The sequence below is a fragment of the Dromiciops gliroides genome, chromosome 3, assembly GCF_019393635.1.
Source record: "Dromiciops gliroides isolate mDroGli1 chromosome 3, mDroGli1.pri, whole genome shotgun sequence".
NCBI classification, from domain to species: Eukaryota; Metazoa; Chordata; class Mammalia; order Microbiotheria; family Microbiotheriidae; genus Dromiciops; species Dromiciops gliroides.
Window position 1 is genome coordinate 664,324,100 of NC_057863.1, and position 11,648 is coordinate 664,335,747.

Here is an 11,648-nt window from a genome sequence, read left to right on the forward strand (position 1 = left end):
GATAGGCATACAGCCTTGCTGACTAGATGTTTTGTTTGCAATGCCAGATTCACTCTGCTCCCTTTTACTGAGGCTACTCCAGAAAAAAATGAGTATCCAGCTCCAACTTGAGTGAGCTTGCCTTCATTGGCCAGCCTTGTTTCACTCAGGGCTGCTATTTGGATGTGATACTTCCTAAATCCTCTTTCAACAGGAAGTGTGTCTTTCAGGTCCACTGGATTTTGTGTTGTCTGTAAATGTATGCACATTCTACATACTGATGCAGACGGGAATCAGCTTTGAAGTAATTTGGGGGCAGTTTTTTGGGTGATGACAACATGGTGGCATCCCTGCCTACTGTGGTAATCCTGCCAGGGTCAGTTAAGCAGCCAATTATATGGGCAGCTTTTCTAGTTTCTTCCTCATACCAGCAGGTGAATGGTACCATCCTTAACACCTGCACACACATACCTGGGGGTGCTGAATCCTACTGCTCCTTCCAATATGAAGAAGACCCTATGGTCTGGGTTGACTGTGTACAGGGTTGTGACTATAGCTCCCATTATTGCCACCATTATTCAAGATTGTGCTATTAATGCTAGCTACAGCAACAAAAAAAATCACAATTAGAATAGGAAATAAGGAAACAAAACTATCACTTTGAAGATTATATGATAATAATCTTAGGGATAATCCTGGAGAATCAACTAAAAAACTAGTTGAAATAACATTAACGGGGCAGCTAGGTGGTGCAGTGGATAGAGCACCGGCCCTGGAGTCAGGAGGACCTGAGTTCAAATCCAGCCTCAGACACTTAACACTTACTAGCTGTGTGACCCTGGGCAAGTCACTTAACCCCAATTGCCTCACAAAAAAAAAAAAATAACATTAGCAAGGGACAGCTAGGTGGTGCTGTGGACAAAACATCAGCCCTGGATTGAGGAGAACCTGAGTTCAAATCTGGTCTCAGACACTTGACATTGGCTGTGTGACCCTGGGCAAGTCACTTAACCCTCATTGCCCCTCAGAAAGAAACAAAGAAGACAGAGAGAGAGAGAGAGAGAGAGAGAGAGAGAGAGAGAGAGAGAGAGAAAAGACATAAAAAAGAAATAACATTAGCAAATTTGTAAGATATAAAGTAAACCCAAAGAAATTCTCAGTATTTCTATATATTAGCAACAAAGTCCCTCAGGAAAAATAGAAAAAAATTATTTAAAATAAATGTAAATAATATACAATATTTGGGAGTCTACCTGCCAGGACAAACCCTGAAACTATATGAACACATTTACAAAACATTTTTCATACAGATAAAGTCAGATTTAAACAGGTGGAAAAATAATTCCTTGTGTGTAGCCCAATGCAGTATAATAAAAATGTCAATTCTTTTTAACTTTGTTTAGTTGTTCAATGCCATTACTGATCAACCTGCAAAAAAAAATTTTATAAAACTATTTCTTTTTAAATTCACTTTTTAAAGAGGTTAAGAATATCAAGGTAATTAATGGGAAAAAAAAACAACTGGGGAAATTGGAAAAGTTTGACAGAAACTGGCTATAGCAACATCTCAGAATATACCAACATTAGTTCAAAATGAGTACATGACTTAGACATATGGCGTGATTTCATAGGCAAATTAGGGGAGCATAGGCTATTTTACCTGTCAGATCCATGCATAAGGAAGGACTTGTTGTTGCTCTTGTTTTTTGTCCTTCATTCTCTAAGAGGAATATGACATTGGGATGGGAAGTCATGATTTGTAGTGAAATGGATTTAAGTGAAGGATGGTTGTACAAAGTCACCAACCTCACTCTCTCATCCAGATCCATATGGGTCCACTGGCAAGATATATATTAGGACAATGGGAGACAGCCCTGGATGTTTAAGGCAATTGGGCTTGTTACTTGCCAAGGGTCACACAGCTAGTAAGTGTCTGAGGTAAGATTTGAACTCAGGTCCTCCCAACTTCAGGGCCAGTGCTCTATCCACTGTGCCACCTAGCTGCCCTATAGTTGTGGTATATATTTGTGATGAAATACTATTTTGGTATAAGAAATGGGGAGCAGGATGCTTTCAGAAAAACCTAGAAAGACCTAAATGAACTGCTGCAAAATGAAATGAACAGAACCAAAAAAACATCATAAACATTAACAGAAATACTGTATGATGATCAATAGTGAATGAATCATGGGGCAGCTAGGTGGTACAGTGGATAAGGCACTGGCCTTGGATTTAGGAGGGCCTGAGTTCAAATCCGGCCTTAGACCCTTGACACTTACTAGCTGTGTGACCCTGGGCAAGTCACTTAGCCCCAATTGCCTCACTTAAAAAAAATAGTAAATGAATCAGAAATTCTCAGTAATATGATGATATGTGAGAAATGATCATTAATAACCAATATCTTGGGGACATTGAGCTGTTCCCCTCTTCCAAAGTCCTGTGAGAATATTATACCCCCACCACCACCCCACTGAGAGAGCATTTCTAAGGTTGACCTTTCTAAGGTCTACCCAGCCTCAGGAAGTTACTGCCTTCAAGTCACATCAATCAATGGATTTGAATGCTACCAGCCAATTAGCTTGGAGCAGTTTGTGGGGACTGCCTCTCTTCCTGACCCACAGAGAGCCTCTGCTCAAAGAAACACAGGAACTCTCTTGGTGGCCAGGGTCTGCTAGGTGGAGGTAGCTTTTTCTCCTCTCTCTCCCCTAGATCTTAGCTAGGCTTTCCTATCATTCTGAACTCCATGTGTTCTCTCTTTGATAACCTCCAATATACTTTGATAAATGCTTAGTGCCTAAACTGGTGCTAAAGCTTCTAATTTATAAGTAAATCCTAGCTAGCTTTCCTGAAACTGGGGACAGAAATAGGCTTCCACACATTTAGTTTTACTTGTCACTGTCCTGACTTTAGGTCCAGTTTTTCCTTGATAATCAGATTGCATTAACTTTACTAGATCTTGGTCAGATTCCTACCAAACTTCCAAGGAACTTAATCTAGGGTAGGAAAACCCATTATTTTCTACTCAAGCTTGGGTAGAGACAGATCCTTTTGTCTAGATAGCTGAAGGCTGGAGGTTGTCTAAGTAGAGATAATTTCTCTGTCCACTCTCAGCTCTCCATTGAAAAGGGTATAGTAGGCCTCCACCAGTTGCGGATGACCATGGATCAGCACCTTGAAGAGCCACAGGCCACTGTGTGACTGTACAGTCCAATACGGGAGCCGCAGCTCCTGAGTGACTTATAACCGGTAACTGCCGCATCCCATGTTGTATCTACCCCATAAGGAGTAGCTGGAGTGTCCTCTCCAGGGCACTGGCCTGGGCAGATCAATTGGAAAACAAGCTGTTGCCCATGCAGCAGGTTTTCCCTCTCTGTGACATTGGTGGATCCAAAGGAGAGGCAGGGCCAATCCAGTTTGGCACCAGTGCCGCAGCAGGAGTTGCCAGAGGGATGTGATGTCCAACATCCAACTGCCTAAGGGACTCTGACTGCGGATTTTTCCTCGGGGGTTAACTCCCGAAGCCTTTCCCATATATGGGTATAGTCGCAAGGCAGAGGAGGTTTAAAATCAGGGTTTCCTTCCCCTAGGCGACTTGCCTGCCAAGGCTGACGAGCGCCACCTGCCCGAAGCGACTGGTTTTCAGGCGCCAGTCACTCACCTTTGCCCCTTCTCCTGTTAGTGGAAACAGTTCCACCATGAGAAGGCCAGGAGTTGGGCTTCGGTTGTCAGAGGCTATTTGAGACGCAGGCTGCGGGAGCATTTGAGAGAGAGTGGGAGCTTATCCCCACTCCCACCCCGGCATGACAAACCTTTGGAACCTGTAAAGGGTATACATTCTTTGAATTGAGAGCCTAAAGCTTTGGGTGGGCTGCTGTAGCGATACTTTTCCTATCCAAGTCATACTCAGCCCTTCATTTTCCTGTAGCCCACTTCCAATCACATCAACAAATTAGATGTGATTGCTGTTTGATGAACCACCTACTGTTTTGAAGGGTAAATATACTAAGTCCACTGTCATGATAGTCTTTGGTCTAAGAGAAACAAATGACCACCCTTTTATTAATAACCTGCTGGCCTTATTAATAAAATTATTAAATTACCCAGAACTTATGTCTCTCAAACTTTTTTTTTTTTTTTGCGGGGCAATGGGGGTTAAGTGACTTGCCCAGGGTCACACAGCTAGTAAGTGTTAAGTGTCTGAGGCCGGATTTGAACTCAGGTACTCCTGACTCCAGGGCCGGTGCTTTAACCACTGTGCCATCTAGCTGCCCCTCTCTCAAACTTTTTAATTGTCAGAGATACTAGCCAATTCCAAAGGGCTTATGATGAAAAATACTTTCCAACTCCAGAGAAAGAATCAATGATATCTGAATGCAGGTAAAAGCATACTCTTTTTACTTTCTTTTTCTTTTTTTCTTTTCTTTTTGTAATAAAACATTCGACATGGCACTTTCTTTTTTTAATTTTTGTGGGGCAATGAGGGTTAAGTGACTTGCCCAAGGTCACACAGCTAGTGTCAAGTGTCTAATGCTGGATTTGAACTTAGGTCCTCCTGAATCCGAGGCCAGTGCTTTATCCACTGAGCCACCGAGCTGTCCCCTCGACATGGCACTTTCAAAGCTGTTCTCATTCCTTTTGGATGTCTTGGGTGTAGTGTGGTTGTTATTCACTTGTGTATGACTCTTTGTGAACCCACTGGGGTTTTGTGGAGTATTTTTGCCCTTCCTTCTACAGCTTACTTTACAGATGAGGAACTGAGAAAAACATTGTCAAGTTACTTGCCCAGGGTCACACAGCTAGTAAGTGTCTGAGGCTGGATTTGAACTCATGAAAATGAGTCTTCCTGAATTCAGGCCTGCCATGCTAAACACTGTGGTGCCTGGCTGCTCCGATATTAAAATCCATTAATTCCCTTCTTTATTACTGAAATCATTATGAAAATACTCACTATTTTTATGATTATCATTCCTTGCATCATTACTCTCACAGTAAAGTTGGTTGGCTAACATATACAGTTTGGCCACATTTCTTTTCTTTTTATTTTTTTCATTAGACCTATCCTGTTAATTGATTTCTTCTCTGGTTCTCTTTTTTATTATTATAAAAGTATTTTATTATTTTCCAGTTACATGTATAGATAGTTTTCAACATTTGTTTTTATAAGATTTCTAGTTTCTAATTTTTCTCCCTCCCTCCCCCCTCCCCGAGACAGCAAGTAATCTGATATAGGTTATATATGCACAATCACATTAAACAAATTTCTGCATTAGTCTTGCTGTGAAAGAAGAATCAGCAAAAAGTAAAAACCTCAAAAAAGAAAAACAACAGCACCAAAACCAAAAGAAATAGTATGGTTCAATCTGCATCCATATTCCACAGTTCTTTTTTTTCTGGATTTGGAGAGTATTTTCCATGACGAGTCCTTTGGAATTATCTTGTACCATTGTATTGCTGAGAAGAATCAAGTCTATCACAATTGATCAACAAATAATGTTGATGATACTGTGTACAATGTTCTCCTGGTTCTGTTCATCTCATTCATCTTCAGTTCATGCAAGTGCTTCCAGGTTTCTCTGAAATCTGCCTGCTCATTGTTTCTTACAGTACAATAGTATTCCATTACATTCATATACCACAGCTTGTTCAGCCATTCCCCAGTTGATGGGCATCCCCTCAATTTCCAAGCCCTTGCCACCACAAAAAGAGCAGCTATAAATATTTTTGTACACGTGGGTCCTTTTTCCTTTTTTATGACCTATTTGGGAAAAAGACCTAATAGTTGTATTGCTGGGTCAAAGGGTATGAACAGTCCCACAGCACCTTGGGCATAGTTCTTGGAAGAACTTATAAAGGAATTTTAAAAAACCAAAGAGAGAACTATGCAATTAGTTAAAAAATGAAATAGAGAATTTGAGCATCCCTGTTTCACCCCTGATCTTATTGGTTAGTTTTCTTATTGATGTAGTTGGAAAAATAGGTGAGGAAGGAGTTCTACCAAATTCCTTTTATGACACAAATATGGGGTTGATACCAAAACCAGGCAGAGCCAAAACAGGGAAAGAAAATTATAGACCAATTTCCCTAATGAATATTGATGCAAAAATTTTAAATAAGATATTAGCAAGGATGGGGGCAGCTAGATGGTGCAGTAATTAAGGCACTGGCCCTGGATTCAGGAGGACCTGAATTCAAATCCAGCATCAGACACTTAACACTTACTAGTTGTGTAACTCTGGGCAAGTCACTTAACCCTCATTGCCCCACAAAAAAAAAAAAAGGAAAAAAAAGATATTAGCAAGGAGATTACAGCAATTCATCACCAGGATAATACACTATGACCAGGTGGGATTTATACCAGGAATGCAGGGCTGGTTCAACATGAGGAAAACTATCAACATAATCAACAACATCAATAAGAAAACTAACCAAAATCATATGACGATCTCAATAGATGCAGAGAAAACTTTTGACAAAATACAGCACCCATTCCTAATAAAAACACTAGGGGGCAGCTATATGGCACAGTGAATAGAGCACTGGCCCTGGAGTCAGGAGTACCTGAGTTCAAATCCGGCCTCAGACACTTAACATTTACTGGCTGTGTGACCCTGGGCAAGTCACTTAACCCCAATTGCCTCACCAAAAAAAAAAAAAAGTCCTAATAAAAACACTAGAAAGATTAGGAATAGGTGGAGCTTCCATTAAAATAATAAGCAGTGTCTACCTAAAAGCATCAGCAAGCATTATATGTAATGGAGATAAGTTAGAGGCCTTCCCAATAACATCAGGGGTGAAACAGGGATGTACATTATCACATCTATTATTTAATATTGTACTAGAAATGTTAGCTTTAGCAATCAGAGAAGAAAAAGAAATTAAAGGAATTAGAATAGGCAAGGAGGAAACAAAACTATCACTCTTTGCAAATGATATGATGGTATACTTAGAGAATCCTAGAGAATCAACTCAAAAATTACTTGAAACAATTAACAACATTAGCAAAGTAGCAGGATATACAATAAATCCACATGAATCATCAGCATTTCTATACATGACTAACAAAGTCCAGCAGCAAGAGAAAGAGAAATTCCCTTTTTTTTTTAAAGAAAATTTATTTTATTTTTGGATATTCACTTGTTCTCTCCTTCTCCTTGGGCTTTCCTATGCCCTGAGATGCAGAAATATTGAAATTAGGCCAGTTAACCCTGCAATGGGCTCTAAGTGCTCAAGAGAAATGAAGAGTAATCGATGTGGCAAGCTTCAATGTCACCATATTTTAAGAAATTGTCATAGCCATCCCCAGCCTTGACCAGCCACCACTTTGGTCAATCAGCAGACATCAACAATGGGCAAAAGCCTCCACCAGCAACATGACTCCTTGAAGACTCAGATTACGGTTAGTTTTTTGTAGCAAAAGCATTTTTAAATGAAGGAATGTAGAGTGCTTTTTTTAGGTACTATATTAGATACATAATAGACAACAGTATAATGTAAACATCATTTTTCTATGTGGTGGGAAACCCCAAAATTCCTGTGATTCACTTTATGGTCCTATTTGATTTCCAGAGATGCTTTGGACAAGGCGTGTGGCTCCCTCTGAGCTGTGCCTGTACTTTGTTTTTTGGTTTTTTTAAATTTCTTTTTTTTAATGTAAAAGTGTTTATTTTATTTATTTATTTTACATATAAGGTATTTTATTTTTTCCGTTATATGTAAAGATAGTTCTCAACTTTTGTTTATACAAGCTTTACAATTTCAGATTTTTCTCCCTCCCTTCCCTCCCTCCCCCCTCCCCTAGACAGCAGGTAATCTGATATAGGTTATATCTATATATCTATATACATATAGATATAGATATATATCTATACACACACATATATATACACATAATAACATTAATCCTATTTCTGCATTAATCCTGTTATAAGAGAAAAAATCAGAGCAGTAATGCAAAACCTCAAAATAGAAAAAAAACCCCAACAGCACCCAAAACAAAAGAAATAGTATGGTTTAATCGGCATCTATACTCCACAGTTCTTTTTTTTTTTTTTTCTTGAATTTGGAGATACTCTTCTGTACCATTGCATTGGTGAGAAGAATATAGTCCATCACAGTAGGTCAACACTCAATGTTGATGATACTGTGTACAATGTTCTTCTGGGTCTGCTCATCTTACTCATCATCAGCTCACGTAAGACCCTCCAGGTTTCTCTGAACTCCTCCTGCTCATCATTTCTTACAGCACAATAGTATTCCATTGTATTCATATACCACAACTTGTCCAGCCATTCCCCAATTGATGGGCACCCCCTCAATTTCCAATTCGTTGCTACCACGTAAAGAGCAGCTATAAATATTTTTGTACATGTGGGTCCCTTTTCCCCTTCCATGATTTCTTTGGGAAAAAGACCTAAAAGTGGAATTGCTGGGTCAAAGGGTATGCACAGCTTTATCGCCTTTTGGGCATAATTCCAAATTGCTCTCCAGAATGGTTGGATCAGTTCACAGCTCCACCAACAATGAATTAGTGTTCCAATTTCCCCCAGCTTCTCCAACATTTATTATCTTCCTTTTTTGTCATTTTAGCCAATCTGATAGGTGTCAGGTGGTACCTCAGAGTTGTTTTAATTTGCATCTCTCTAATCCATAATGATTTTGAGCGTTTTTTCATATGGGAATAGATAGCTTTGATTTCTTCATCAGAAAACTGCCTGTTCATATCCTTTGACCATTTCTCAATTGGGGAATGACTTGGATTCTTAAAAATTTGATTTAGTTCCCTATATATTTTAGAGATGAGGCCTTTATCAGAAGTACTGGCCTCAAAAATTGTTTCCCAGCTTTCTGCCTCCCTTCTAATTTTGGATGCATTGCTTCTGTTTGTACAGAATTTTTTTAATTTAATATAATCAAAATCATCCATTTTGCATTTTATAATATACTCTATCTCTTGTATGGTCAAAAACTGTTTTCCTTTCCAAAGATCTGATAGGTAGACTATTCCTTTCTCTCCTAATTTACCTATGGTATCACCTCTTATGTCTAAATCATGTATCCATTTTGACCTTATTTTAGTATAAGGTGTAAGATGTTGGTCTATGCCTAATTTCTGCCATACTATCTTCCAGTTTTCCCAGCAGTTTTTGTCAAATACTGAGTTCCTATCCCAGAAGCTGGAGTCTTTGGGTTTATCAAACACTACATTACTAGTGTCATTTACTACTGCATTTCCTGAGCCTAGCCTATTCCATTGATCTACCACTCTATTTTTTAGCCAGTACCAGATAGTTTTGATTGTGCCTGTACTTTGATCATTCTCCTCCCTAATTCTGCTCTCCTTGAGCTGTGATGACTCTCCCTCCTTGTCTTCCCTTGTATCCCATTGAACTTGATGTATTTCCAGTGCAAAGCACTCTCTTTTCCCTGGATCAGCTAAGAGCAAGGTTCCTGATCCTGGTTTTTCTCTAACCATCTCCATGTTGATAGGCCAGACTAGGGGCTTCTTGACAGCAGGGATGGACTTTTCCTTTCCTTTGTATCCCAGCTGTGATGAAATAATGGGATTTAGCAGATACTCAAAGACCCACCTGGAGATTAATCTAGACTGATTGAATCAAGTGAGAGTGATTGACTGCTGATTAGCCTACTTCAAGTTACCTGGACTGTAATCACACCTGGCCAGCCCTGAAGAAGGTATTGTTCTCAGAAGCTGGACTGTGAACTCAACTTGAGAACACCTTCAAAGCCAATGGATTTGGAGGACAGCAACAAATCACCTTGAAGCAATGTGTAAGGACCACCTCTGTTCCAGACCTATAAAAAGCTTCCACAAACAGCTTGCTGGGAGTTCCTGATTAAAGCAGGCGCGTGGAGGAGGACTTGAGGAAGAACCCAACCAGGCTGGAACTCTAGGCTAGGTAGGACTTCTTTTTCTTAACTTTCTGAACTCCTTGTAAATATCTGTATATTTTAATAAATGTCTAATGCCCAAAGACTGGTACTGAAGCTTTTTAATTTAAGGCGACCACAATTTAGATTTTAAACATCACACAGCCTAGTGCCTAGATAAGTGAAGGTGCTTGCTGACTGATAGGCTGGACCCAGGTCTGACACCAGGCTGTAGCCTCTCCCTTAATCCCTTCATTTTGGTCTCTGACTGAGTCGTTGGGTAAAGATTCTGGTCTTATCCCTGTTTCTGTCTCTTTCTTGAACTTTATCATCTATATTAAGTGACCTTTGGTTCTAAGTCTGATGGGACCTGACCAGACCCCTAGTGAAGATCACAGAGGATTCTCTCTAGGTACCTGAAGCAGCTCAGACTCTGGAACAGCTGGGTGTCTGTACCTCCCATCTCCCCAGTGAATCCATCACCCCAAAAAATCTGTCTGATGATTCTCCAAGAATGGGCCAACGTTTGAACCTCAGAGATCAGAGGAGGGACATAGGTTGATGGTTTATGAAAAGTGTAAAAACAGACTGGCTGGGTCATCTACAAATTGAGGTTACATGATCTCCACGTGGCCCTCACTGTGGCAAGGCTATCCTTTTACATCTCCCTAACCAATGCCCTTGGGCAGCTAGGTGGCACAGTGCATAGAGTATTGGGCATAGGATCTGGAATGTGTGAGTTCAAATCCAGCCTCAGACACTTGCTAGGTGTGTGACCCAGGCTAAAATCAGATCTCTTTTTCTTAGTTTCCTCACCTGCAAAATGAGCTGAAGAAGGAAATGGCAAGCCACTCCAGTATCATGGCCAAGAAGAGCCCAAATGGAATCACAATGAGTCGGACACAACTAAAATAACTAAACAACAACATCACTGACTCCCTATCCCATTCACCAGAGCAGCTTCTCCAAATCTTTTCATTGTCCCCAAATCATTTCTTTTCTCATTTTTTTCTACCTCTCTCATTTGATTTTTAAAATCCTTTTTGAGCTCTTCCAGGAAGGATTTTTGGTCTTGAGACCAATTCATCTACCCATTTGAGGCTTCACATGTAGGCATTTTTACAGTATTGTCCTGATCTGAATTTGTGTTTTGGTCTTCCCTATAGACACAGAAGCTCTCAATGGTAAGGGCCCTTTTTTGATTCTTACTCATGTTGTGGCTTATTTATTTATTTGTTTGTTTTTTAATAGCAATGTGTATCAAGATCCATTGACAATAGCTGAGGACTGAAAGGACAGAAAGTTTATAATCATACCAACAAATATGAAAGACTACATGAAAAAAAGTATTCCAAGGCACCAAGAATAAGAGAAAGTCTTATCAAAATAATCTTGCCATTTCTTGTCATGCCTTCAAAATGGGCAAAAATGACAAAAAGGTAACTATTAGTATTTGTAATAGTATTAGTAAAGCCTTTTCACAATGGTTACAGTGTGGATTCCTTGATATTTAAGAAGAGTTGAAAGCTATATGAAAGCCTTTCCATATTGATTACATTTATGAAGTTTTTCTCCAGTGTGTATTCTCTTATATACAGTAACTATAGAGTTCTGTGTGAAAGCCTTTCCAGATTCATTACACTTACAAGGTTTCTCTCCAGTGTAGATTCTCTGATGTATAATCAGGCAAATAGTTCTATGTTAAAATCTTTCCACATTGATTACATTCATAATGTTTCTCACCAGTATGGACTGTCTGATGTCAAGAAAGTTTGACATTG